Raw genomic sequence first — 27,479 nt, 5'->3', positions numbered from 1 at the left:
GCTATTTCATTGCTTGGCAATGATGAGACATTATGTTGTTAACCACCTCGTCAGTTGCACCTTCTGCTTCGCGTTAGTTGCAATTGCCTCAGGTAGAGGAACAAGCAGAAACAGGCCCCATGGGTGAAGCATGTGCGCAGTTGTCACCGACATATGAGCAGCAGATGATGGATCCATTCATGGATGTTTCAGTGGTCTAGGCTAACCCCAATCTCAACTTCTCTTATGAATAATTCATGGAAGATATCATCGCAGGAAGGAGAGTACCTGAGTTTGAGGAAACATGCAATGAAGAGGCACATCAGGACCAGACTCAACGAGGAACACAACAAGTGTTTGGGGGTAGTACTCCGCCATCTCTGCCACCCCCACCACCACCCCTATCAGAACCGCTTCTATAGGGAGGAACTGCTGCGCCCGCATCGCCACCACCACCACCACTTCCACCACCATCGCCACCCCAACCAACACTGCTTTCGCAGGTACAAACTGTTGTGCCAACACCGCCACCGCCACCCCCACCGCCATCCCAACTGCCTTCGTAGTCACAAACCATTGCGCCCGCACCACCACCATAGCCACAAATAGCGACACCTCCACCTCAACTGCCACTATAGCTACAAATGGTTTCTAAGATGGTGAGAGGGTTTGAGAATGGTAGCAACCCGCCGGATGCTAGTGTATCTGTGATTTGGAGGTCTGTTGGCAAAAAGAACGCCTAGGATGCTTCTGCAATCAAGGGCAAGGTAGGGGTATCTTCGTCTCCTTCAAATGCTAAGGCCAGCAAGGCCAATGAAGCATCTCCAACAATTTTAAGTGGCCAACACTGTATGAGCAAAGCCCTGAGTAGCATTAACTTCATTGAAGAGATGATGGATGGAGACAGTCTCGAGTGCCCCTATGATGACATGCCAGGCAAGGAATTCCTACCTGATTTTGCCCTAGAATGCAACAAGAGATTGTTACACATGAGGGTCTTTCAGATGTGGCATTTGGAAGCGGTAGAACTTGGCTTTCAGTCAATGCTGGTGAATTACCCTGCTAACGATATATTCACTACCGGTGTAGAATTTTCAAAACTGACCATATCTTTTGAGGACATTCAATTTTTATACCGACAAAAGAGACTCGATGTAAGTTAGATTACCCTGTGGTGCATGTAAGTAGTGTTTTCCTAAACTCATCCTCAATTTTGGTTTTATGTGCTTGTGCTATCCTTTTAACCACACATTTGCCTTACTTTCATGTAGGAAAGTGTGGATGGATTCGGCCATGTTGAACTTGAGGAACGCATACCTTGACCCAAATCTCATTTGCGAGGCATGTCATGTTGGACCTCTATTGTGGCATAATGATCATCCTGCATTTAAGGGTGCCAAGGGCAAGGTGAGAGAGGCAATTAGGAAGGCTTCATATAGGGAAGCAAGGAATGAAGCTGCATTATATATTGGGAAGGAGTTCATAGCTCATCAGATATTCCAATATATAGAAGCCCCGTATAATTTCGGGTAAGATCGACTACTATCTTTTTTCATGCTATCTGGTAAATGGTTTACATTGACACTATTATCTTTTTTGTACTAATGCAATGATCACTTCATCTTAGCAAGCATCAATTTGAGAGTTGGTAGGATTTCCATCTTTGACTCTATGAGAAAAGATAGAAAAATGTACCAAAATTTCATCAATGTGTTACAAACGTAAGTAATTGTAGTTCATTACTTGTGACACTATTTTTCATCTGATTATTGTTATAGTGAAAGTGATTATTTTGTTCCTTAAATAGCGCGCACAGATGGTACGTTAAAGAAGGTGGGGTGCATGACCTGGGGAAGAAGGAGAAGATGGATGTTTGTGTAAATCAATGGGTACGACCATTTTCTAACTCAAATAGCTTCTCATATTCCTTATATAGAACAATGTGTTTCATTGTATTATTTTTTTGCATGTCACCGACCTGCAGTACTCGAGGTAGCCTATAGAAGTGTGTTTTGTGGCTACTATGTATGAAAATGGAAGAGAGCCAATGGGACTTACAACAATAACCCTAAAGACGTAAGTTGCTCTATCGAACCATATCATATGCATATGTTCATTAATACGAATCTAGCTAATTTGTTCCTTTTTTGTGTAGCATGAAGTAACAAGGCCAAACAAAGTAATTACCCAAAGCGATGTTCAACTTGTTCAAGAAGATTTCTACAAGTTCATGGTGCGGGAGGTTCTTAATCCGAAGGGCTTACTCTATGATCATGACTCGGAGTATGCAACACATCCCAAGTTTGAGTCCCTTCGCCTAAAATGCTTGTATCTCTTCTTTTCATTCTTTGGGCACGAGCAGAATTAATGTTGACTTCTAATTTGTAATGTACAAATATTTTGTTGATCATGTGTGTATAACTAGTGCACTACTATGTATTTATGAAGTTAATTTGAATCATTTGCAATCGGGTATAAAATTTGGTGGGAAAAACGTGATTTCAAATTTGGCGGGAAATTTCAAATTCAAAAATTTGAAACTAATTTTTAGAGGCGGTTGATAACACCGTCCCTAAAAATACATTTTTAGAGGCGGTTGCATTGCCACAACCATCCTTGAAAAAACATTTTTAGGGACGGCTGCATTGTAGCAGCCACCCCCGGTAATGCATTTTCTAGGGGGTTCATGTATTGGAACCGCCGCTGAAAAAGAATTTTTAGAGGCGGTTTGCCTACTGCAACTGCCCGTGAAAATGTATTTTTAGAAGTGGTTCTCCCCAAAAAAAATCCATTTTCAGAGGCGGAGATCCTAACAAAACCGCCCCTAGAAATGCATTTTCAGGGGCAGTTAAAAGCCCGTCGCTAGACGCCCCATCTTCATTGACGGTGTCATTGAAACAGTTGGGCTAACCACCCCTAAAACCTATTTTACCCGCCTCTAAAGATGTTTTCGGTAGTAGTGTTGTGTTGTCATCTTAGTCACCAAAACTAAGAATGATCATGGGAACATATGATCCTTGCAAACTCTCCCTTTTTGGTGAATTGTTGACAACACAAGCAAAAAAATCATAAAAAGGCATAGAATATAAACAAGTGAAATGTATATGCACTAGCATTACCACAAGTTTGCTTGATGAATTACTACACTAATACAGAAAGAAATTTAGAAGATAGACCCTCTAATTAGGAGAGGCAAGCATGTATTTCATAGTGCCACCTCTGTAAATGGTCATGAGGGCCTTAGGAAAACACCTGTCACTGTTAATCATTTTTGGAGGTGGGCATCCTAAGATGACCATCTCTATTAATGAACTATTAATAGAGCTAGTCATCCTAAGGTGGCCTCCTATGCTAATTGATTAATAGAGATGGACTTCTTAAGATGCCTGCCTCTAAAATGATTATTAACATAGATGAGCAATTTTCGCATGAACTTTGGTGAAGTTACACTTTGTACGAGAATTGTAAGACTCCATATGATCTACACCTTTTGTAGTTGCTAATTTTTTATTGGAATTCTTTAATCTCAGTATTTTGTTTTAAGCTCTTAGACTCTAAAATTAAAAATTAAAAATTTTTAACCAATCTAAGATGTTTACATGATCTAAATAAAACTAGTAGTTCTCAATATGATCCACAATTTTGTAGATAATAAGTTTTTTATTCAAAGCCATTTAGATTCCTTATTATTCATATTATGTTTTAGGATTTTAAAATTTAATTTAGAAATTTCAAATGAGGTGTTGACATGATCCATAATAAAGTTGTAGTTGCCAACGCAATGCAGAACTTTGCTGTTGAAAAGTTTTTCTATCTAAAAATATTTAGAGTCCCAATTATTTATTTCAATGTTCTCATATTTTGATATTCAAAATTTTCAAAATTTCAAATTATCTTTCAAGTCTTCAAAGTATCTTGGTTAGAGACACACCCTGTATCAAAATTGTAGATCCCGATAGGATTTAAAACTTTATAGTTGAAACTTTATTAATTTGAAATCATTTAGGGGAATATCCAATACACAATATTAATTATGTAATGTTGATACCTAAAGAAAGCATCCTATACACTTTGAAATGAGTGTGTAGTATAGTGGTAGAGAGGTGTTATCTAAGTTGAAGGCCTTGGAAATGCTTGTTGCAGTAGTGCTAATCATCCAACTTATCCAAAAAATTCCCCATCTTAATACAAAATTTTATCAACTGAACCACTTGGGCTTTCATACATGATTGTGCTACCCCTATGTCTGTGGGATCATTTAATTTTGAACTCTCCATCTTGGACATTGTGATATGCACTCCCCCTTAATTCTTGACCTCATCCTTTGCTTTACTTTGCATATATTCTCTCCCCTTTTGTCATATAGTCAACAAAAAGGCATATTTAAAGAGAGATGTAAGTATGAAAGGTATTCATTATTGTGGGGTGTATCATACAATTGATCCACTCATATAAGAGCACAAGATGTAGGGGTGTTTCTCATTGAATTCCAACACTCCCCCTTTGTCATCCGTTTACATGGGTTCATGATGTTGATCTTATCCTTCTCTGATATGGTCTTCTTATCTTCACCTAAAGGGACTACACAAGTTAGACTTTAGAACAAGTTATGTCCTAAAACCACAAGCTATACGATGAGCTCCTTCTAATTGTGTGCAAGGATTGAATCACTTAGGTGATACCAATTCAAGCATTGATACTAGTTGACAACATTGCACATTGATTATGACATAAATTAGGGAGCAAGTCCCATATAGACCGGGGAAAGTATAGGAAAGAAATTTAAACATGCAATGCATTCCTACACAAGGTATGGTCCACAAAGATGCTAGAAAGATACCCATGGAAAGGTATTAGGTTAAGCACTCATTACCTTAGCATGGGGTATGGGAACTCGGGTACATGATACTTGATAACCCACTTGGCATTGACTTGATCCACTATGATACAAATCCCATGATATACATACTTTATATTACAAGTCTCCAAATTCTCAGTAAGCAATGTATGGCCTTCACACCTTTCGAATCCATACCTTTTGAGGACTATCCATGTTTTAGATCACTTCTTTGGGCAGTTAAATTGGTCATGGTCAAAGGTCTACTCTGGCGTACAACCAAACTATTTCAGTATGCTTATACTAGCCAACATACCACCCTATAATGTTACTTATTTGTTGTAAGGGGTAAGTATGCAACAATAATTTTCAACATTTGGCTCATGGGTAGTACTGGAAAGCAAGTAAAAACATAACTAAACAAGTCTATCTCATCTCTAGTTCTTTGACATCCTAATGCATCCCAAAAGCACACACACCTTGTATTCAAATCCTAAACCAAAACCACACTCTAGTTTTATTGGAAGGCTCCTCACCTTACTCAACTTGACGGCCTCAAGCTTAACCCATACTGCTATGACCACACCATCAAGCAACATGTTACAACCTCAATTCAAAACTGCACTGCACCAACCCAAACATCACATACATCTACACTAGCTCAAGTCTTTGATGGACTGATTACACATAGTCAGGAAGAGAAGCTACAACAAAAAAACATTTCCTGATTAGCTATTGGAAGCAATGCAGGGCGCTCCTCCCTCCCTGCTAGCTACCTTTGCTACTGGTGATCACTAAGGTTTGCTATGGCCTCCTCCACTGCGCTCGCCTTCTCCTTGGATCATGCACATGGTGCATGGTTCGGGCATCAATGCTTGGTATGTTTTAGCAAAGCCATTCTGATATGACCACGCCATCACCAATTCATGTTGCACCAAGTCCAACTCAAACACCACCTACAGCTACACCATATCACGTCTTTGAGGGACCGATTACACGTAGTCGAGCAAAGAAGCTACAACAAGAGGTGAACGCGCTACTTTATGAAGTTCAATTTAATATTAATGAGAATTATATACTGCCTAAGTCGTGCACATTGTTGTTGCTCAGGTTCACTAAAGAGTATAGCAAGAACACATAAGGTGATGACCACAGAGAAGAACCACACTCGAACCAGACCAGTCCTGCAGAACAGTCGGAAAAAAATATTCATAACTTTTGATTTCCAGAAGCTATGAAGGTGAATGAGCACATTTTGGAAAGCTTATTGAGTCTACTTTCCAATGATGCTAATGCCGAGCAGTTCCGAGCCATAACTAATGAAACCCGACCAGCTTAGTGCATACTGGTCAGACCGCTCGAAACTGACAGTACTGTCAAGAAGAAAATATCATAACTTTTTATTCCTGAAGGCTATGGAGGTCCATGAGGACTTTTTGGAAAGCTTGTGAAGTCTAGTTTCTAATGCTTCAAGGCCGACCAGAGCCGACCAGTTTTAGTGCAGATCCAACCAGCTTTAGTGCAGACTGCTCAGAAGGTTAACAGTCTTCTCGGGACATGATATTGGTACAACTTCTCATATTAAACTATACCATTCTATAATGTTTCGTGGTGCATGCTATACATGGTGTGAAACCTTATCAAGTTAGCTTTCCAAGGCAACCAACCACACATCTTTTGGATTTTCCAAGATGGAGTTATTACCAAAACATTGAAGACTGCGCAGAAGACCAACAGCCACGCGGAAACTGCTCAGAAACCTATTTCGTGGAAGTCTGTTCACATAGCCTACCCTTTCGTTTCCTTTTCGTGTTTATACCTATCTAGGAGGGCTGTTCCTAGTATAAATATCCATGTACTCCTAAGCAAAAGAAGACTTTTGATAATTGAAATACAGAACCCCCTTTTGTTCAGCTATGTGCTAACAAATATTGAGAGTGATCTCTACCCCTTTGCTCTTGTGATTTCCTTTGCGGGATTTACAGAAGCGGCGGCTTCATCCGCTCCCAATTGGTGCTCCTACTCCCTTCGAGGTTTACCTTGATTGATTGTAGGTTGTGTTGGTTGGTTTCTTGAGAGTGTGGTTGGGCGAATCCTCAATTCAGGTTGCCGGTTAAAGATGGTGGTTGGCTTCGAGTTTTGTTTGCCAGGTTGCACTAGTTATCGCTGCCTGCAGCAAGTTATCCAGCTGTTCTTCAGTTAGTTATCTGGTGATTGATCCTACATCGTGAAGATCGGGACATCGTATCGTATCATCTGGTATCAAAGCTTTCGTTACCACGGTAGGATTGTTTACCCTTAGCTACATATATTTTGTGTTCGTCCTATCCACTAAAAAGCCACAAAAATATTTGTCATAGCCCTTTGTTTCAATCTGTTATTTTTAGTGAGTTTTGTTAAGTTTCAGTCCTTTAGAGTCTTGTTTTAGTTGCTGATCATTTTTTCCTTCGCGTGTCCTTTGTGCCTCTTTCATATATCTGAAATTTCCCACACACAAAAAATATGAAACCCATATCATCTCCTTCGCGTAAACTTTGATCCTATCAAGTTACAACTACTGGTTGTATTTTGTTTTTATCCTTAAGTGTGCAAGTATTATATCTGATCCCTATAAAAAAAAGGAAGAAGAAAGAAAAGTGCAAAAAAAAAGAGTTGAGAAAACAAAAAGTTGTGAAAAGAAAAGTGAAGATCAGTTGGTTTATGTGCACAAGTGCTGAAAGTTTTTCATATCAAGTGAGTAACCAGTTTGCTATCTTTGTTTGGTGCAAATTTTGGTTGGGTCTGATCGCAACACTTGCATCCCAATCATACTCCTTGTTTGCATCAAATCCGAAATTTCTTTGCGCGTGTGTTTGATCTATTTACATCATTCATATCCTGTGGTCGGCACTAGGCAGAGAACCTCTAGTTTGGATTGTTATTTAACTTTACAATAACTAGATTTTAGATTGCATTCCTTGTGTATCACTCCCTACCAAGCTCCACATACAAGCCATCATAATCGGTACTCTCTGGTCTTGTATTCGCCTTGCCATCACTTTCGTTACCACCACACTCTGTTTTTTTTCCTGTAACCCATAAGGAATTCATAAGAGCTTTGGTTGGTCAGAGAGGTGAGGTTGTGAGAGCTCCACATATTATCCTATACGACATATAAGCTTGCTATTTTGCATATATATTAACCATGACAGGTCAAAGATATCCCAAGCTTCCTTTCTATGGAAGTACTGATCCAGAGGAATTTCTTGATTGGCAAGAGCAAATGGAGATTGAATTTGAAGTCCAAGAATTTTCTGGAACCAAGAAGATATCACGAGCCATACTTGAATTTGAAGATTATGCTCTTGATTGGTGGAAACAATATCCACACAAGCATCTCATCAAGAATTGGGAAGATTTGAAGAAGGCCATGAGAAAGGAATTTGTTTCAAGAAAATATGGGCTGATTTTGCTTCATCGTTTGGAGAATGTGAAGCAAGGAAGTAAATCTGTCCAAGCATATTATGATAAGCTAAATTCTTCCTTACATCGAGCAAATGTGATTGATGACATGAATGCAATGACATACTTCAAGAGAGGCCTTAATCCTAATATTGTTGCTGCTATTGAGAGGAAATATTTTAGAGGCATGCAAGATCTTTTGAGTTGTGCAATTAGAGAAGAGAAGAAAATTATGAAGGTGCAACAAGACAAGATCACAAGGTGCATTAATTTGTGCAAAGACATGTGTTCTAAGCTACAGCCCAATGTATCCTCTGTTGCTAAAGAGAAGCAAGCATCAACTGCATGCAAGAAGAGAGGACATGTTGTCCCAAAAGTTTTTTTAGTTGATTCTAGTGCTAAAAGAAGTGAACATCAGCAATGCAACTCCAAGAATAACTCTATTGAGCAGCAAGAAGACAACATTGTGCCTCAAGTTGATAAGAGAAATGATGAGGTGTGTACTATTACTGTGGATCATAATGTTACACCAACTCCTGAGAGAGTTGCTATCCCAAAGTGTCATTTACGGTCTGAAATTGTGAAGAAAGAAGTCACATAAAATCCCTTTATTGATTGTCTCAATTCTAAGCAAGAGAAAGAAGATAAATCTGCTACGCATGCCACACAAATTGAGCTTATAGAAGCCACTATGCCAAGTTGTGAAATTAGAGAACATCTTTCTCTATTCGAGGTTGATCATTTGAATACAGAGTTGAAGGAACATGCTGCAGTCCCACCCCATGGAAATCCAAATATTATTCAGCAAGAAGCACCATCACAATGCATGAACACAAGTGTTGTAGATCCTACAAGTCTTGTGCCTTGTTCTAGTTTCAATTATGGTGAAGTTACATGTCCCAAAACTGTCCAGAAATTTTCTGTGCAACACGGTGAAAATTTAGAGCCAAAATGTGATCAAGAGATTGATAACACTTCAGATTTTGAAGGCGTATCTAATCTGAATTTCAAGACTATCTATAGTGTCAATTTGAGAGCTGAATGTGAGAAGAAAGATGCTTCTATTATGACATCTAGTGGAAGTGACAAACCTGTCCAAGATGATGTTTATCATGCTCCAACAAATCCAAAGATGCAAATATATGTTATATCACCAATTGTGGAACATGACAAATTATTGGACAGTTCTGCTGAAATTATGTGCTCCAACATGCCACCTAATGTTTAGATTGAAGGCAAGATCAATGCACATGAATCCACTTCAACCAATGCAAGTTCAATGTCTTTTGAGAAGTCAAAAGATAGTTGTTGTGCTTTGACTATTGCTATCACAATGCCACTGGAAGAGACCATGAATGATGGCGTCTATTCGTATGGTGCTCCACCAGCCAACGAAGTGATTGTGCATCAATACCCATGTGAGAATGAGAACCACATAGCCGAATTGAGTGAGAGTGAAAATAAAAGTGAGTTGTGTGATTCCACTAAATGTGAGGTTGAGAGCATCAACAAAAGGAGTGTGAGGGATACACCACACAAAAAGAGAGAGCTTCATTACAAAACATGTGAGGATAATTTTAACTCTAACCCCCTAAACTCTACTTCTAGTGTTGTCTCTAAAAATGTGTAGGTGTGCAAGGGAAATGAGGAAGAGATGGATGCTCATAACTCCACCATACCTGACGAGAGAAGTGAAAAGGTAATCGATGTTGATAAGCAATTCATTGCTGCCCCAAGTTTGAATCAAGGGAATGATGGAGGTAAAAACTCAGAGATACAATCCACCGTTCATGCACCATCATCAAACCTAAAAGGTAATGAAAATAATTTAAATCTGAATTTACAAAATAAATTGGTGAGAAATTGTGATGATCCATTTGTTTCAAGTGGAATTGAGCATACACAAAATCTTTGTGCTGATTTGATAGATTTACATGTTAATACAAGTGCTGAAAATTTACAAGTTTATAACCATTGCTCAATCATGAAGGATCATTGCCATGCTTTGACTAATATAAGTAATACTTTACATGCCAATAATGTGCACCATGTGAAATTGCTTACTCATGCTGAATTTTTCACAAGAACATCCCCTACTGAATGTGTGTGCTATGTCATGCTTGATGAATTTGTTGAGATTGATAAAATGCTTGAAAATGTTCTTGACATATCATTTATGAAATCCTTCAATAGTGCATATGGCTGCAGGTTCACGTTTAACATCATTGGACATCATGCTGTAAATCAATTTAATGTTTGTGCCCTTTGCATAACATGCGACAAGTTTGCTGAATTGAAGTTGAATAGAATGAGTCGTACATCTTGCGAACCCTATTTTTCTAAAATTGAGATGAATAGATTCATTAATGCTTATTGTTCAGAATTACCAATGTTATTCCATTGTTCATATTTTTCATCCAAAGAAAGAAATCTTGTGCAAACATTCATTCACCCAAAGTTTTTCCATCTACATCTGGAACCATGGAGTTTGAAAGGTACATCTCTAAACATTTGAATACATTGTGCCATATGAATCTTTATAATGCCATGAATGTTTCACTCCCATCATTTGATATGATTGATCTCCCTATGATGAAACATGATAACATGAATAAAATAAGTGGTTTGGAAGAAATTTTTGTGCTACCATTTTCAAAGCTAATTTTAGGTTCACAAAATTTAAGAAACTATTTCTCTCACCAGAAAAGAAATAATGTGCATATGAATTGTGAAGAAGGCAATGAACAATCTTCAATAAGTGATCATAGCAATTGGCATTTGGATCCACTCTCTATTTTCTTTCGGTTGTTTTCAGGAGAACAAAAGCCGAAGATGGCTTTTCTTGAAGTGAGGGAGGATGATATGACCATGCCAAGGACATCAACATTCATTCTTAATCCTAAGCATCCATTCAAGGTGAAAGCTAAACTTGATTCTAAATCCTTTTGGTTTCCACCTACAAGACTACTACTTGGTTTATATGATTATAGATTCAAACACCTTGCTGTGATGGAAGAAGTAGATGGTAACAGAGACAAAGCATTTAGCCCTGTTGGCCTAGCATAGTTATTGGGCTTAGACGGATTAGAGTCGAGGACGACTCCTTTTCAAGGGGAGGAGGATGATATGACCACGCCATCACCAATTCATGTTGCACCAAGTCCAACTCGAACACCACCTACAGCTACACCATATCACGTCTTTGAGGGACCGATTACACGTAGTCGAGCAAAGAAGCTACAACAAGAGGTGAACGCGCTACTTTATGAAGTTCAATTTAATATTAATGAGAATTATATACTGCCTAAGTCGTGCACATTGTTGTTGCTCAGGTTCACTAAAGAGTATAGCAAGAACACACAAGGTGATGACCACAGAGAAGAACCACACTCGAACCAGACCAGTCCTGCAGAACAGTCGGAAAGAAATATTCATAACTTTTGATTTCCAGAAGCTATGAAGGTGAATGAGCACATTTTGGAAAGCTTATTGAGTCTACTTTCCAATGATGCTAATTCCGAGCAGTTCCGAGCCATAACTAATGAAGTCCGACCAGCTTAGTGCATACTGGTCAGACCGCTCGAAACTGACAGTACTGTCAAGAAGAAAATATCATAACTTTTTATTCCTGAAGGCTATGGAGGTCCATGAGGACTTTTTGGAAAGCTTGTGAAGTCTAGTTTCTAATGCTTCAAGGCCGACCAGAGCCGACCAGTTTTAGTGCAGATCCGACCAGCTTTAGTGCAGACTGCTCAGAGGGTTAACAGTCTTCTCGGGACATGATATTGGTACAACTTCTCATATTAAACTGTACCATTCTATAATGTTTCATGGTTCATGCTATACATGGTGTGAAACCTTATCAAGTTAGCTTTCCAACGCAACCAACCACACATCTTTTGGATTTTCCAAGATGGAGTTATTACCAAAACATTGAAGACTGCGCAGAAGACCAACAGCCACGCGGAAACTGCTCAGAAACCCATTTCGTGGAAGTCTGTTCACATAGCCTACCCTTTCGTTTCCTTTTCGTGTTTATACCTATCTAGGAGGGCTGTTCCTAGTATAAATATCCATGTACTCCTAAGCAAAAGAAGACTTTTGATAATTGAAATACAGAACCCCCTTTTGTTCAGCTGTGTGCTAACAAATATTGAGAGTGATCTCTACCCCTTTGCTCTTGTGATTTCCTTTGCGGGATTTACAGAAGCGGCGGCTTCATCCGCTCCCAATTGGTGCTCCTACTCCCTTCGAGGTTTACCTTGATTGATTGTAGGTTGTGTTGGTTGGTTTCTTGAGAGTGTGGTTGGGCGAATCCTTGATTCAGGTTGTCGGTTAAAGACGGTGGTTGGCTTCGAGTTTTATTTGCCAGGTTGCACTAGTTATCGCTGCCTGCAGCAAGTTATCTGGCTGTTCTTCAGCTAGTTATCTGGTGATTGATCCTACGTCATGAAGATCGGGACATCGCATCGTATCACGCTCATTATCCTTCGGAAAGAGTTGGTGGTTCTTTTCTTCTTTTGGCATCCTTCTCTTGTTTTTGTTTCCGTTTAACAAAGGACTTGATGGGTTTGGCCCTTCATGCTTGCCTTGGTGGTTCAACGCTAGGGTTTCATGTTCTACAAATCTCTCATCAAGTCTTTAGGTTTGTGGTTTCTTGCAAACAAGTTGGGCTTTTTGTCTACTCCCTTAAGAACTTTTGTTGTGACAAGTTGTCAGTTTAGTTTAATGTCTGGTGGGATGGTGGTGCCTACTACCACAAAGAGTTCATTCGTTGGAGCAGAGAGTGTTCCTTGCCCTAGACAACTGTCTCTCATTCTTAGAAGCCTCGCACTAAGAATCATGTCTCCTAGTTGTGCTTGTGTAGTTGAAGTTGTAGTTGTAGAAGTATCTCTGTTAGTTGAGTAGACTAGTTCAAGTAGTTTTACTTGTGTATCTCAACTAGGTGTAGTTTCACGTCTTGGTAACTATCGACGCGAAAACGTCGACACATGGCAAGCAAGAAGGATCTGCTTGATGGAGCAAGGCTAGAGATCCGCTTGGCTTCAACACAGGATCAGTCGGCCCTGTGAATTCCTCCCGAGGGCGTGCTAGTCAATTTGACCTGCAATTGAAAAGGGGAGAAAGCTTATCAGTAATTTAAGGTAGAACATGCCAGTCTTTGTCTAGATAGTTCTAAGTGTGCCGCTTCGGGAGCAGCTAGTATTAGCCCACAAGATCACGAAGATATCCGACCACTCACTAGTGTTGCCGAGCACGCGCTCGTGTTGCTGACCATGAACCATCATTATTTTACCTCTAGTCATAGTGTGTGGTCAGACAAAGATAATGTTGATCGACAATGCTGGTGAGTGCTCGGCGATCTAGTGGGCTGAAGCCAAGTGGGAAAATCGATCAAATAAACTGATACGAGAAGAAAATCGGCTCTTAAGAACTGTAGCGCTCGCGGGTTGTGATTGATTTTATAATGACAATTGCGATGTACCCAATTTTAATGATTCCTTCCCTTGAGCTATTAACATGTATGTGTCAGAAATACATCACTGGCTAAATTAGATTCGATCAAGACATAGTGTAGAGCCAATGAATTTAATAAGAAAAAGGGATATACCACGCACACAATCGACTGTTTGATACAAACAGACCCACAAACCATCTAGACCTAATCCATTACCATCAATAGTGAGGTCCGACCGGATGTGAGGCCGATCTACATCGATCTTGATCGGGTAGGTTGATGTTGCCGAAAACTAAAAACAATAAGAACATCAGCAAGATCGGTAACTTAATGAATCTACCCGAAGGACGCCACCCTTAGGTGGAGCCGATAACTTGACCTTAATCTAATTCGAGAAGTGGAGGTCGACCGGATCGATGCAGCCGTAGTTGAACTAGGTAAGAGTCGATAACTAGCTTATACTAGAGCTTGCAGTGGAGGTCGAATTTAACCGATGCAGCCATACAAACCAAAGTATAAGCCATGATGGTACTTAAAGACAAGCCAGAGGTCGACCAGACTGATGCAGCCCTGTTTGTTGAAGAACTCACCAGATTCTACTCTACTCCTACTCTTAAGGGTTGGCATGGAGCCAAAAAAGAAAGTAACTTGTATTGGTTGATTGGATGCCCTTTTTACAATAGTCGGGGTTCAATATTTATACTCGGAGCCTAAGCATGAATCCTACTCAAGTACGACTCATCACAATCTTTGGTATAAAAGAAAACATTCCTAACTTAAGATAACTTGGACCCTAATCTTTCCCTTTTTGTAGAGTCCGATATGCATTTCCTGACGCCAACCATAGGTCATTGTCATTGTTTGCTGACGTCATTCGAAGAGAGCCAATTCCAGTGTCGCATCTGAATCAGCTGATATCGATCCTTATGCAATAGATTCCTTGATTGACACAATCTTGGAAGCTTCAAGTTCTCGTGTTCTTCTTCCCAAATTTTGGTGTAAACACATGCCCCCAATTTTGGGATAAAATGATTTTATTCCAAAATTCCTATTTATCTGATTACCTCGTCACAACCATTTTGTTCCGAGATATACGCGTGACTCCTGACTTCTTGATCTGAGTCTTATATAATATCCCAATAGTATCTTTTCCAACTCACTCGACCCGTTTTCTTTCCCCTTCTTTCTTGAGCAAATCTTAACAGCTGACGCCACCATCGCCAAAGCCTCAACCCTAGCAAATCCTCAGCCCCATCAAGCTTTCATTCAAGTGATCTTCCTCATATTCAAATCTATTTCAGCTGCAATGGTGACTAGCAACCACGTCCCTAAGGTATGCTTTCAAGTTCCCATTCTCCAAGTATCGGCCGCTACTCTGCATTTCCCTTTTTCCTCAATTTTATTTTATCTAATTTCTAGGAAATGAGGAACGAAATCTTGATTTCATTGGCTAGTGCTCCCAATGTCTATTTTCTTGGGCCTATGGGTGACCCTGATCTATCTGATTTTATCTATCAAGAAACCAACCAAATCCCCTTCAAACAATCTATAGTGGTTTTGTCTTCCTGAAACACCAAGACTCCCTTTAGAAATTGGCCCAAAATGCCTAAGGGATGGAGAGACTGGTTTCGTAGGGTGTCCAAGAAAAAGGGTGGAGATTGGGAGCTTTATGATCTGAATCAATGCTTGACACTTTCATTGCCTAGGATGAAGAGGAATGATTCACTCCTGATCTCTATATCTTTTTTCTGGTCCAACACCCTAAATGCTTTTGTTTTTTGTCATGGCCCAATGACCATTACTTTGGCCAATGTTTATATGCTGACTGGCCTTAGAATAATAGGATTGATGTAGCCTTATGACTACTTAAGTGCTAGATCTAAGAAATTAGCCAAAATATCAGACTACACAGGATGGGCAAGCTACATTTTGAACCATATTGGAGACAAATCAACTGCTAGCGAAAGAGAATATGTGGCCTTTCTAAACATGTGGTTAGAGAGATTCATCTTCTGTGGGCCATCTTGTGGTCTGACTTACAATCATAAACATCTGGCAGAGCATTTTGAAGTAGGCAAGGATATTCCACTTGGAAAGTATCTGTTAGGAGCTACTTATCATCTGATGCACCAAGTGGCTGCTCAGTTACTGAAGAATGAACTAGTGCATACTATTAGTGGTCCTTGATGGTTGATACAGTTATGGCTAAACCTGTATATGCACAAGATTGTAAGGCCTGATCTCAGAAACCTAAGCTTTCCCTCCTCCAACTTTGATGCGGAATATAGAGGCAAAGAAGGAAGAACCCGTCAGTGCATGAGTTATGGTGAAGCTTCATCGGCCATAACAATTGCTATCAATGTTTTCCATCTCTTCAAAAGGTTTTATAGAGGGTTTGATGTAAATAACCTAATTTGGCTACCCTATGACAAGGATGAAAACGATGAGCTGATCTTCCCATTCAAATTTCATTTTGAATCAGGTTGTTCAGACGAAATAGTGGCCGCAATCTTTAATTCTTTCATCAAGCCCTATGTTCTTCTAGCCAAGTTTCGTCATGGCCACGGCAAAATGTCTATAGGTTCCTTTCTTCCGAGCAACCTTCCAACTTATGAGTTTTACAACCCTTCTTTTGTAGCTCGTTAGTTTGGTCTTGGTCAACTGCCTCCTCAACTTTTCTTCTAGGATATACCGAGGCCAAGAGAGGGTATTAGTGAAGTAATGGATGCCTCTAGAGTTTTCCAACTAGGATCAGATCTTCCTTCTCTTTACTTGCACAACTGAACAAGAGTCAACTTCTCTTCCAATCTTTTTGACTCCTGGTGGCAAGAATGGCACTCCCACCTCTTATGTGGGCCGGTCCATCCCAGATGCATAGCTCTGGATCGAGAGTTTGCTTTTGAGAGTGAGGTAACTTACCATTCCTTTTTCAGAAAGATTACTTGATGACTTCCCCTGCCAATTGTTCTAACAGACCTTTTTAGGACACCGAATTTGATTCCCCAAGCTTGGATAGGGAGGGATGTCATATAGATTATCAGCCACCATGCCCAGTTTCAAAAATAGGATCAGCTGCACCTCCACTAAAGAAGCTGATGAAAACTCAAGCTGCAAGCTACCCCTACAATCGTAACGTATCAATCCTCAAAATGCAAGACAACCCAAGGGACAACCCAGAAAACTATTACTAGGAAAAGACTTCACAGAATGAGACCATCGGCTACCTAGGTAAACAATTCATCTTTTCCTCAAAATGATATTCAACTTCTAATCCTCTTTCTTCATAGCTATTAACCATTGCATCTTAATCAACTCTAGGTGCGAAACTGTTGTCCCAGGCATTTGATTCAGCATCAACTAGACCTTCATCAGTCGATCCCCAAGAGGAGCCAACTTTGGTTGAAACAACCGATGCTTCTAAGACAGCAGAAGATGTGAGTCCTTCCGTTTTACCCTTGATGCTGCCGAAGTATTTTTCTCAAAACTTTTAATTTTATTCAATTTTTCATCATTCATCTGACTTCTTATCATGCCAAATACTTCCTGAGGAAACACCTATGCAAGAGCAGGAGTCTGACAGTCTCCTTATTGAAAATGATCCTGCTGTTGTTGACACTCAAACTATCGATTCCCTAGTCTAGCACACAACTGATGGTAAGAAAGTCATATGCTTAGTTTATTTCTCTGCAACAATCATGAACTAAAAAAATCTTCCTTGATGTTTGTAGATATCAATGTTGAGAGTTTAGAGCCAATTCAACCAGATATCATTGGTGCATCATCAGTTGCTCCTTCTTCCCAAATAGAGGATACCATATAAAAGGTACTGTACTTGCTTCACCGTTTATCTTATTATCAACTAATTCAATCCTCTTAACAAGATTTTCTTATATATAGGCACTTAATCTTCTACTCCGAGCTACTCTTTCAATCTTGAAGAGTATCTAGATGAAGATGAAATCAGCTCATCAGCCGCATCTTCTAAAGAAGCTCTATCAGAAAAGACCAGAAATTGGCTAAGAGATATGTTGCCAATGCTTGAGAAGAATATAGCCGATTTGGTCCGAGATGCGAATTTAATGCAAAGAGTCTCTGTGGCCTTTAAAGGTAATTCATCCCTAGTTTTTACCAAGGTCTTGTCATCCTTGTCTGTCATTGAAGATCAAGCTCCAAAGGTGAAAAAGGCCATGAAGCTTTACTGGCCAAGAAGAACTCCAACAGGTAAGAGGCTACAGAGCTGACATAGCTGATTGATGATTTGGAGAACTCTTCTCTCAGGATCGATCTAGAGCTAACCCAACTGGAAGTTAGGCGTGCAGAACTTGAGAAGGAACTAGAGAACATGAAAGCTGCCATTGATCGCCACAAGTCCATTCTGGCCCAAATACCCGATGCCATTAAGAAAAAGAAATACGAACGGTTGACCAAGGTGAGAGAAGACAGGGTCATCTGTAGTAGCCTCAAGGATATCCCTAGATCAGCCAAAGAAGACAAGCAACAAATCACAGAAGTCGATGCTATTTGGCTAGAAGTATTGAAAATAATCCAGGAGGCTCTAGACTTGTAATCTATATATCAACATGTATCTTGTGTAGAATCAATGATAACCATATCTTCTATTGCCTCATCGTATTTCTTGTTTCAGCTAAAGAGCCAATTTGAAAATAGCTGATTCCAGACTTCTATCCCTAATCTGATTAAGTCTAAAAACACGACCTTTATTAGGAGAACTCCTTCAACCTTCTGTCTTTAGTTATGAATGCTGCATTCTATTTAGCATTAGTGTGGTGATGCTTCACCCTCTATTAATTGTGGTTGCCTTTTGCACATCCCGAGATATCCACCACCTTGCTTCGTGGCTACAAATACCAAGCGGGGGCTCTGGCCTTGAACACATCTACACTCACAATTGTTCTGATTCCTTTGCACTTCTCTGCCTTCTCAAATCTTGTAGCGGTTTCCATTCTCCTCTCTGTAGATCCAACCAAACTCCATGGCTGGCGAGGACAATTGAGGCAAGTGCATAGCGGGGGAGGTTCCGGAGGAGAACATGCCGGTGAGCCAGCGCCTTCGTCGTATGAGGTGAGATTGATATCTTTTCCTCACGGTGGTAAACTCTTCTAACTTGTTTATAGGTTCATCTTGAATGACAACCTTCATCCTCTTCCTAGGGTTGGCGTGCCCTCCAATGCTGTATCTGATGCTGCTTCTATGGTGGGCTCGTTGTCAGACTCCTTCGACTCCTATAATGGTGACGATGCCTGGCGTTTCCTCTAGGAGTGGAGGGCAGCCTAGGACCGTTATTCTGAGGCAACTCGGGAAAATGGTCAGCTCAAGATCCATCTTGGGGCTTCTCAAGTAGCCCTTCCCGCCACCAAGGAGGAGGCTAGCACTACTCAGGCGCGGCTGGCTAAGTCTGACGCCATGGTGTCGGGTATGATGGATTCCAGGAACACCTTTATTTTGATTTCCACTATCTTTATCTTGATAGCTTTTCTGCTTCTATGATCTCCAGCCCTGATGGTGCAGTTGGAGTCCCTTCAGCTGGCGGTGAACATGGCTATGGTGGCCATCAATGCTCGGGGCCCCCTCATCAATGCCTGCCTCCACGATGTTCCAGCCCACGTCCAGGAGATCGCCCTTCATGGCATTCGTCATGGTGCATCGGTGGCGCTGGCCGCGGTGTAGGTCCAAACTAGGTACGAGCTCCACACCATGGAGGCCAACTTCCTAATGGGCGATGACCCCAAGGAGCATGAGGAGTTGATTGAGGAATTCATTGATGCAGCGGAGGCCATTATGGACATCACATCTGCTCAGGATGTGATAAACCATGTCTTCGATTAGTTTGTATTTAGGGCAGACTAATTAATAAAGTCCTATATTTTTCCATGATTGTATCTCAGCATACTCCTGCAATGTTTTTGTATACATCATGAGTGTTCCTGTGTTTGTTTTGCTCTATAGGCGATACATCTTGTATCGGCTTTTCACCTCTTTTGGGTTAATTTTTGAACTAGAGGCGATGCCCTTTGGGTACCGGCTATTAGAGCTGATGACTGAACAAATTCGTGATCAAGTGTTGATCCAAGCACTAGGATAATATTCCTTTAAATATTTTCCATCGATTGCTTATTGATAGGTTGCACCATAACTTTTTGGATCAAAGATTAAACGATTGACCGACCCAGGCCAAGCATCTCATTAAGCAGAACAATCTTTAAATTCCCTTTAATAAATCTACCAACTCTGGCTTGTACTCAGGATTTGACTTAGTACTCATGTATGTCAGCCTAGGCCTATCTCTAGGACCAATGTTTATCTCCCTTAATCCATCGGCCGACGTGAAGCCATGATTATCCATCAAAACAAACTCTCAGAGTTGATTGCTTGGATTGGTCATTGGCTTTCATCACTAATCTTAATGAAGCCTTCTTCCCATAGCTTGCCAGAAAAAACACTCAAAGTCTTCTAGCTCCCAATATACTGGATCGGCTGTTGCAATACTCATAGATTCATCAGCGCGAACTAGCTCAACATCATCTCCTTGCCATTGAATAAAACATTGATGCATGGTCGATGATACACAACAATTTGCATGAATCTAATCACGACAGAGGAGTAAATTGTATGAAACTTTTCCATTGATGACGAAGAATGTGGTGAGGAGAGTCCTACTCCCGATTGTTAGTTCGACGTTCATTGCCCCCCCCGGGTCTTAGACGCATTACCCCTAAAATTCTTAAGCATCATATTAGTTTCAATCAAATCTCCTAGTCCCTTGCCAAGCTTATGAAAAGTGGTCTATGGCATAAGATTGATAGAAGCACCTCTGTCCACCAACATCTTGCTCATCGTCTTCCCATTAACAAAACCTTTTACATATAAAGCCTTTAAGTGCCAATGTTTTATGAGCTTATCGAATATAGCCTGTTGTATAACCGTCAACTTGGCAACTATCTCTTCATACTATGATTCATCAAAATCCGAATAGTCTTCTTGGTCTACTGGAGCTCTAAATTCCAATGGTAATAAAAAAGCCATTTGAATATTAGTCGATGGTTGACCCCTACCGGCTGTTTGTTTAGCATGCCACACTTGAGGTCTGCAAGACGCCTGAGTCTGTTCTAGCTCTCTGTTCCTTAAGCGTTGCACCCTTCTTTTTTGGCTTCTTGTCAAACCTCCTGGACACCATTGGCCTTCCTGCCAAATATATTCTTTCTCATTACTTTCTTCTTCATAATCATCCCAGTTTTGATCAACAACTCGCTTTCCAAGCCAATTATGAACACTTTTATTTTTTGAGCGTCGATCCATGTTATTATGATTATACTCATCTAGAGTATGGATAGACCGGTGGTTGGATTGAGATTGGCTAAACTCCCAATATTTCTTGCTGCACTCTAGACAATTATTTCCTATAGGCAATTTCAAACCTTCAATCCAACAGTGTCTAAAGAAAGGACAATTCCAATGTGATTCAGCTTGCTTTCTTTCATACCTCCCTTTTTCCTATTGACGCTGGTATTCTTGCTCTTCTAACCAATACCGATAATCCTTTTTCCTTCTGCCGCTGCCATTTATTTAACAAAATTCGAGATGTAACACGTGGCCTTATCGCCCCATCCTTCGATGTCTCTCTTTGCTCACACTAGCTATTTTATTGGTCACGACACCTTCGAACGTCTCTATATTCATCACCCGATATTTGCATCTTGGGATCGACTGTTCTAGTTTCTCTTGCTCTGGTTGATGTCAGGACCTTAATCTTTCCTTTGAGCAGCCTAGCATCGACCATGTTCTAATCTCTTGGGAAAGGATTATCATCAACTTTTATCTTTCGAGGTGTATCAAATTTGAGCCTTCCTTGCTAAATAGCCCTCTGTATATGTTGCCAGAAAACTCTGCACTCATTAGTAGAATGAGAAGTAGTGTTGTGAAACTTGCAGAATTTCTTGTTCTTCAACTGATCGGGAGGCAACATAACATGGTTGTCAGGCAACTTGATCTGTCCCTTCTCAAGCAAGAAATTGAAGAGCTTATCTAATTTTGTGACGTCGAAATCATAGCTCTTTTCAACTCCTCTTCTCCAAGGATTTGGCACCATTACTGTCTTCTTACCCCAATTCCAATCAACAGTGGCAACCTCTTCTTGTTCATCGTCTTCATCGCCATCACCAACAGAATATACATTATAGGCTTCAGCAATTGTGGTACTCTACTAGAATCGGGTATCTCTGTGCATATTCTAAAATTGGCTATTGAGCATTGCCACTCGTTGAGCCAACTGACCAAAATTGTCAACCGGATCTAATTCGAGCAGTGGAGGTCGACCAGATTGATACAGCCGTACTTAAACTAGATAAGAGTCAATAACTAGCTTATACTAGAGCTTGCAGTGGAGGTCGAACTTAACCGATGCAGCCGTACAAACCAAAATATAAGCCATGACGGTACTTACAGACAAGCCGGAGGTCGGCCAGACCGATGCAGCCCTGCTTGTTGAACTCGTGAGATTCTACTCTACTCCTACACCTAAGGGTTGGCACGGAGCCAAAAAAAAAGGTAACTTGTATTTGGTTGATTGGATGTCCTTTTTACAATAGCCGGGGTCCAATATTTATACCCAGAGCCTAAGCATGAATCCTACTCAAGTACGACTCATTACAATCTTTGGTATAAAAGAAAACATTCCTAACTTAGGATAACTGGGACCCTAATCTTTCCCTTTTTGTAGAGTCCGATACGTATTTCCCGACGCTAACTGTAGCTCATTGTTGTTATCTGCTGACGTCATTCGAAGAGAGCCAATTCCAGTGTCGCATCTGAATCAGCTAATATCGATCCTTATGCAATTGATTCCTTGATTGACACAATCTTGGAAGCTTCGAGTTCCCGCATTCTTCTTCCCAAATTTTGGTGTAAACAGTAGCTTATGTGTGCTTTAGAGTAGTCGTAATCCCTGCTACTAGGCTTATTTAGGGGCTTGCTTTAAAGTGATTTAGGCTAGGGAAGTAGTGGCTATTAAGGTTACCTCTTTTACTAATATCTTCCCTGGTGTTGTGCCTTGAAGGAGTTTTTTTAATAGGAAACCTTTTCCACCTGCAATTTATAAGTTTCCCACAAGGTGAGATGACTTTCTCTAATGAAAAACACGAATTTGGGTTTGGACTACGACAACCGGTATGGGCCATGTACAGGGCCACCATGGCCGGTCTATGAAAACTGGCCTGGGCGTGTACTGGGCTACCATGTCCACTGTGTGGAAACTATCCTAGGTCAGTTTAGTCTACACCAACTGGCCTAGCCCAATTTTCCTAGGAAAATGCCACCAATTTGTTTCAAATCTCTCTAAATTTGATCCTTTTTGTTCTTTTCTTGTTAAAGCATGTTTTTCAATTCATCTTAAACTCTCTGATCATATTTAGGTTGTCAACACACATTTAGGTTGAACATTGTTTTCTCGAACACGCAGGAGAGCTGAGTGTCATTATGAAATTATGCATAGTCAAATCATGTTGTCTTTTTGCCTGGCCTTTGACTTAATCTTTTAATAAATGAACACCGATGTGTAACACACAGAAGCCACTAATGGTACGATATTTATTTTTTCTCTCATAACCACATTGAGTAATTTTTCATAGGAGCACAACTCATTTTTTATTTTGTTCGTTGTGGCGGAGCTTGCTGGAGTCTATATTTTTCTAGATTTATAACACAAAAAATATCAATAATCATTCATTAGTAGGTGATGCATTGGTCAACAACAAGGTTGTTATTGCAACTTTGTTCATAATCTCAAGTTATGCTTATAGTGTCTCAAAAGGGCTCACTCGAGTAGGATGTACATGTGTGCTTTTGACCGTCTATGCCTATATGGTAATTTATATCTATATCTATATCTATATCTATATCTATATCTATATCTATATCTATATCTATATCTCTTATATTTTTAAACCCCACTAGCAATTTATCTTGGCATGCAAAATATCCACATCAGCATCCACTAGAACATCCCACTAGCACATGCAACTATCTCGCCATGCAAAGTGTCAACATCAGTATCCACTAACACATCCAACTAACACATGCCATTATGTCTTCATTTAAGGTATTCACATTAGCAAACCATATCATTTACTAACATATATTTAGTTGTACACATCAGAATTCTAAAAATCATCCACTAACATATATTATCATATTTATCTAATCATATTAGTAAATATAAGTATTATAATTTCACCAGCGATTCCCGCAGCAATGTGTGGGGCGTTCTTCTAGTCTCTTATGATGTTTATCTCCATTAGAAGTCTTATCTTAACATGCAAGCCATCCACATCATCTTTCACTAATAGCCGTGTCATCCCACTAACTTCCAACATTTTCCTACACTATGCCAAAACAACACAAAGGAGACACCAATTTTAGTAACTCAGAAACAAAATGCATCTGTAACATGAAATATGCGACATATCTAGTGGAGATGACTCACCGAAACAGATCTTTTGGAGGCATATACGACAGACGTGGCTTTAGAAACATGTCACTAGTATATGGCTATGAAACCTAGATAAGATATTAGTGACTTGGAGACAAACTCTCATCACTGAGTAAGGGCTCAGACCCGACAAGAAGCATTCAATGCCGTGGATACACAACTCAAGTCTAGATCCATCACCCCCATCCAGTCATGTATCTCTTAGCTCTCCCCCAAAGTCCAAACGCCTTGAGTTAAAAAAGTACAAACGCCCCCATCTCTCATCTCATAAGTGACGCAATATAGGTGACGTATTTCTTATGTCACTAATAACTTTCTAGATGCATCGCTAATATGCTTTTCTGGCATAGTGTTAATTAATGCAAGCTATCCACATCATCTATATTTATTTTCATTCCAAATTCTTCACGGTACTCGCAACAACGCGTAGGGTATCTTCAAATTTTCTATGTGCTTGCATAGGCTATCTTCTTTTTATCTGCTTCAGTTTCATGCATGTCGGTGTTTTATAAACCAAAGTAGTAAACTTATACAATTGCCGTGCTGCTCTAGGAAGATGATGGTAGCAATCAAAAGACATGAGGATTTATACTGGTTTAGGCTAGAGCCCTATGTTCAGTCTCAGAGATGATCGAGTGTGTGTTCCTTGTTTGAATTCTCTAAAGTTCTTACAATGGGGGTGCAAGAATGGTGGAAAAGGTAGGAGAGCTAGAGCAAAAAGATGAACTACCTGAAGGGAAGCTTCAAGAGTCTGGAGGTGTGTCCAATGAGAGAATGAATGGAGATGGTGCCCTGGCTGTCCTAATATAGAGTTTGAGGCCAGGGTAGGTACTAAGAAGAAGGTTCTCCCAACCAAGGGGTAGTGAGCCTGAGGGAGGGGCCTATCTAACTTGGCTTGTAGGCTATGCTGTCTTGTGGTGCACGTCCGTTCATGGTTGTCGTCATGGTCTTGTGCCCACATCACGGTAAGTTGTGGCGTGGTGCTACTGTGTTGGCCGTGGTGGGACTGTAGGCATGGTGGTGGTTCGCCGACCATCCTGTGCAATGTGGTCTCTGTCATGGCCTTCGTCATCACCTCCCATCTCCTAGGGGCATCATACAGGAGTTGGTAGCTACCCCCAGGTCATTGTTACTATTTCTTAGCATAAGCAAAGGAATTCGCAAGCACGTGGATACACCATTGTAGCACTTCACCCGGAAGTATTCAGGGTATCGTATTTTTCCAATGGAACGGATGTGTAAGACTCTTAGCTAGTTCACCTAATGAAAACAAGAAGAAGGGTAACTTGGGTAGTGAGGTTTCTCTAAGGATAGGTACCTTAAGTGAAGTTAGCCTTAACACTATAGACTTGCTTTGGGCACTCGCTTACACCTAGTTTGCCAAGCGATACCGGCCTATAGCTCTACATCGAACCTGGACATGGGGGAGTACAAGGGATGAATAGGTTGTCACCACCTTTCGTGTACCCTCAACCATGGGGAACGACGCAAACGAAGATAGCTTTTAGCCTAGACACCACGTCTATGCTATCAATTATTACTCTAGCACGCATGCAAGGGTGATCCATCTTTATTAGGGCCCTTCTACTAGAGTACCTGCCACAAGGACTGACAAAAAACCCACAAGTAAATGGTGAACAAAGATAACTTTCTTAAGATTACAATTCCAAAGTAGAACACGAACTTCTTACTCCAAGTAGTAAGGCGATCATAGAGGTACAAGTGGAGGAGGAGCTAGCTCTGAAACTCCTTCCACTAAGTGTAGCAAGCACACTAAGGGAGGTTGCTGATAGCCCCGAAACTTCTCCATCTCTTCCCTCTCTCACTCCCTCTATTATTCTAGCTAAAGCTAAGATGGATGAAACCCTTCTACTTCTCTTCTTGTGTATCAATATGTTGATGAATTGTGAAGGAGCTTCCCTTGCTTTTATAGGCCAGCTACATTTCATAGGAGAATGTGTCCCATAATATGAGCATGCACCACTCTGCATGGCCTCTATGCATCACCTTATGAAGAAGAGGACGAGCGGTGCCGGGTGGGGGTCAGGCGCCCCCATGGGTCGGCCGCCCCTTGACTGGCAACGGTCGCCATTGCCTTTGCATGGTAGGCTCTTGGTTGGACCTAGAGTGCATACCCATGGTGCTTTTGGTCTAGTCATGTCAGGTATGCGTCCATTGCTCATTCTTCTTCTTCTTCTTCTCTTGGGCTGAATTATGCAAATGTTGTACTTTGGTCCCATTTTGATGTATTTCCATGTTGGTCACCTTCAAACAAATATTTCACCAAAACTTGTGGAAATGATCAGTTGAAAGTCCAATTTCTAGTTTTGTGATTGCTTTTGATGAATTTTATACAAGTGTTGGTGGTGTAAAATATGAGTTAAGAACCACCAACAGTCATCGATTGCTTGGTTAGCTTGTGGAGCTGGTGGCCACGATCTCGAGTTTGGGGGTCATGGCTCCCGCCAGTTTAGATGGCTTCTAAGTCAGGGCCTCCATCATGGATCCTGTCCCATAGTGGGTAGAATCATACATGTGTCTTATTGGACCATATTTAGACGGCGGGTTGTGATGCTGACAGTCACCGTCGTTCGATGTTGTCTTGTCTATGTTGTGTGGTGCAAGGATGCCATCTGATTGGACTGAGGTGACTGTTGTCTCCTCAGTCATTGTAGGGTTAGTGCGGCATGCTCAGTCCTATTAGAGTAGGCACGCTTGGCTAGGTTTGACCTATCCCCGTTCCTCCTAGGTGTCGGGATAGGGGAGAGGTCATGAGTTTCTCGTGCATCGTGCAGCTAAGGTGGAAGGGAGAGGTTGTGGCTGACCTTAGCCTTAGCATCTAGCCTAGTTTGCTTGGCTTAGCTAGGCCTCAATCATTTGGGTTCTCGCTAGTTGATGTATCACGGGTTGCTTGGCCTACTATCTAATTAATGCCTTGAGACACCCGGGGATCACGACCTCGTTAGTAGCCCCCAAGCATTTTTGTGATCACCCAAAGTGATTGTGAAAGTGCTGAGATGCGTACGTGTTGAGTGTGAGTTCATAATCATGGCTTATTCGAGCTCCATCGCTTGATAGCTCCGTCGCTCGACCCCTTGTGGGCTAGTGCATTTAGTGCGGTAGGTGGTCATTGCATTTTGCCCTCGTCAGGATGCCCAAACGATGTGGTACACGACTAATGACCCTACCATGTCAGTGTGTTGCGTATCCGGGTTCATGACCTAGGTAGGGCCATGTGGTCTCATTGACGCTGTACCAGC

This window comes from Miscanthus floridulus, chromosome 3 (genome assembly GCF_019320115.1).
Source record: "Miscanthus floridulus cultivar M001 chromosome 3, ASM1932011v1, whole genome shotgun sequence".
NCBI classification, from domain to species: domain Eukaryota; kingdom Viridiplantae; phylum Streptophyta; class Magnoliopsida; order Poales; family Poaceae; genus Miscanthus; species Miscanthus floridulus.
Note: the sequence above shows the minus strand (reverse complement) of the source record.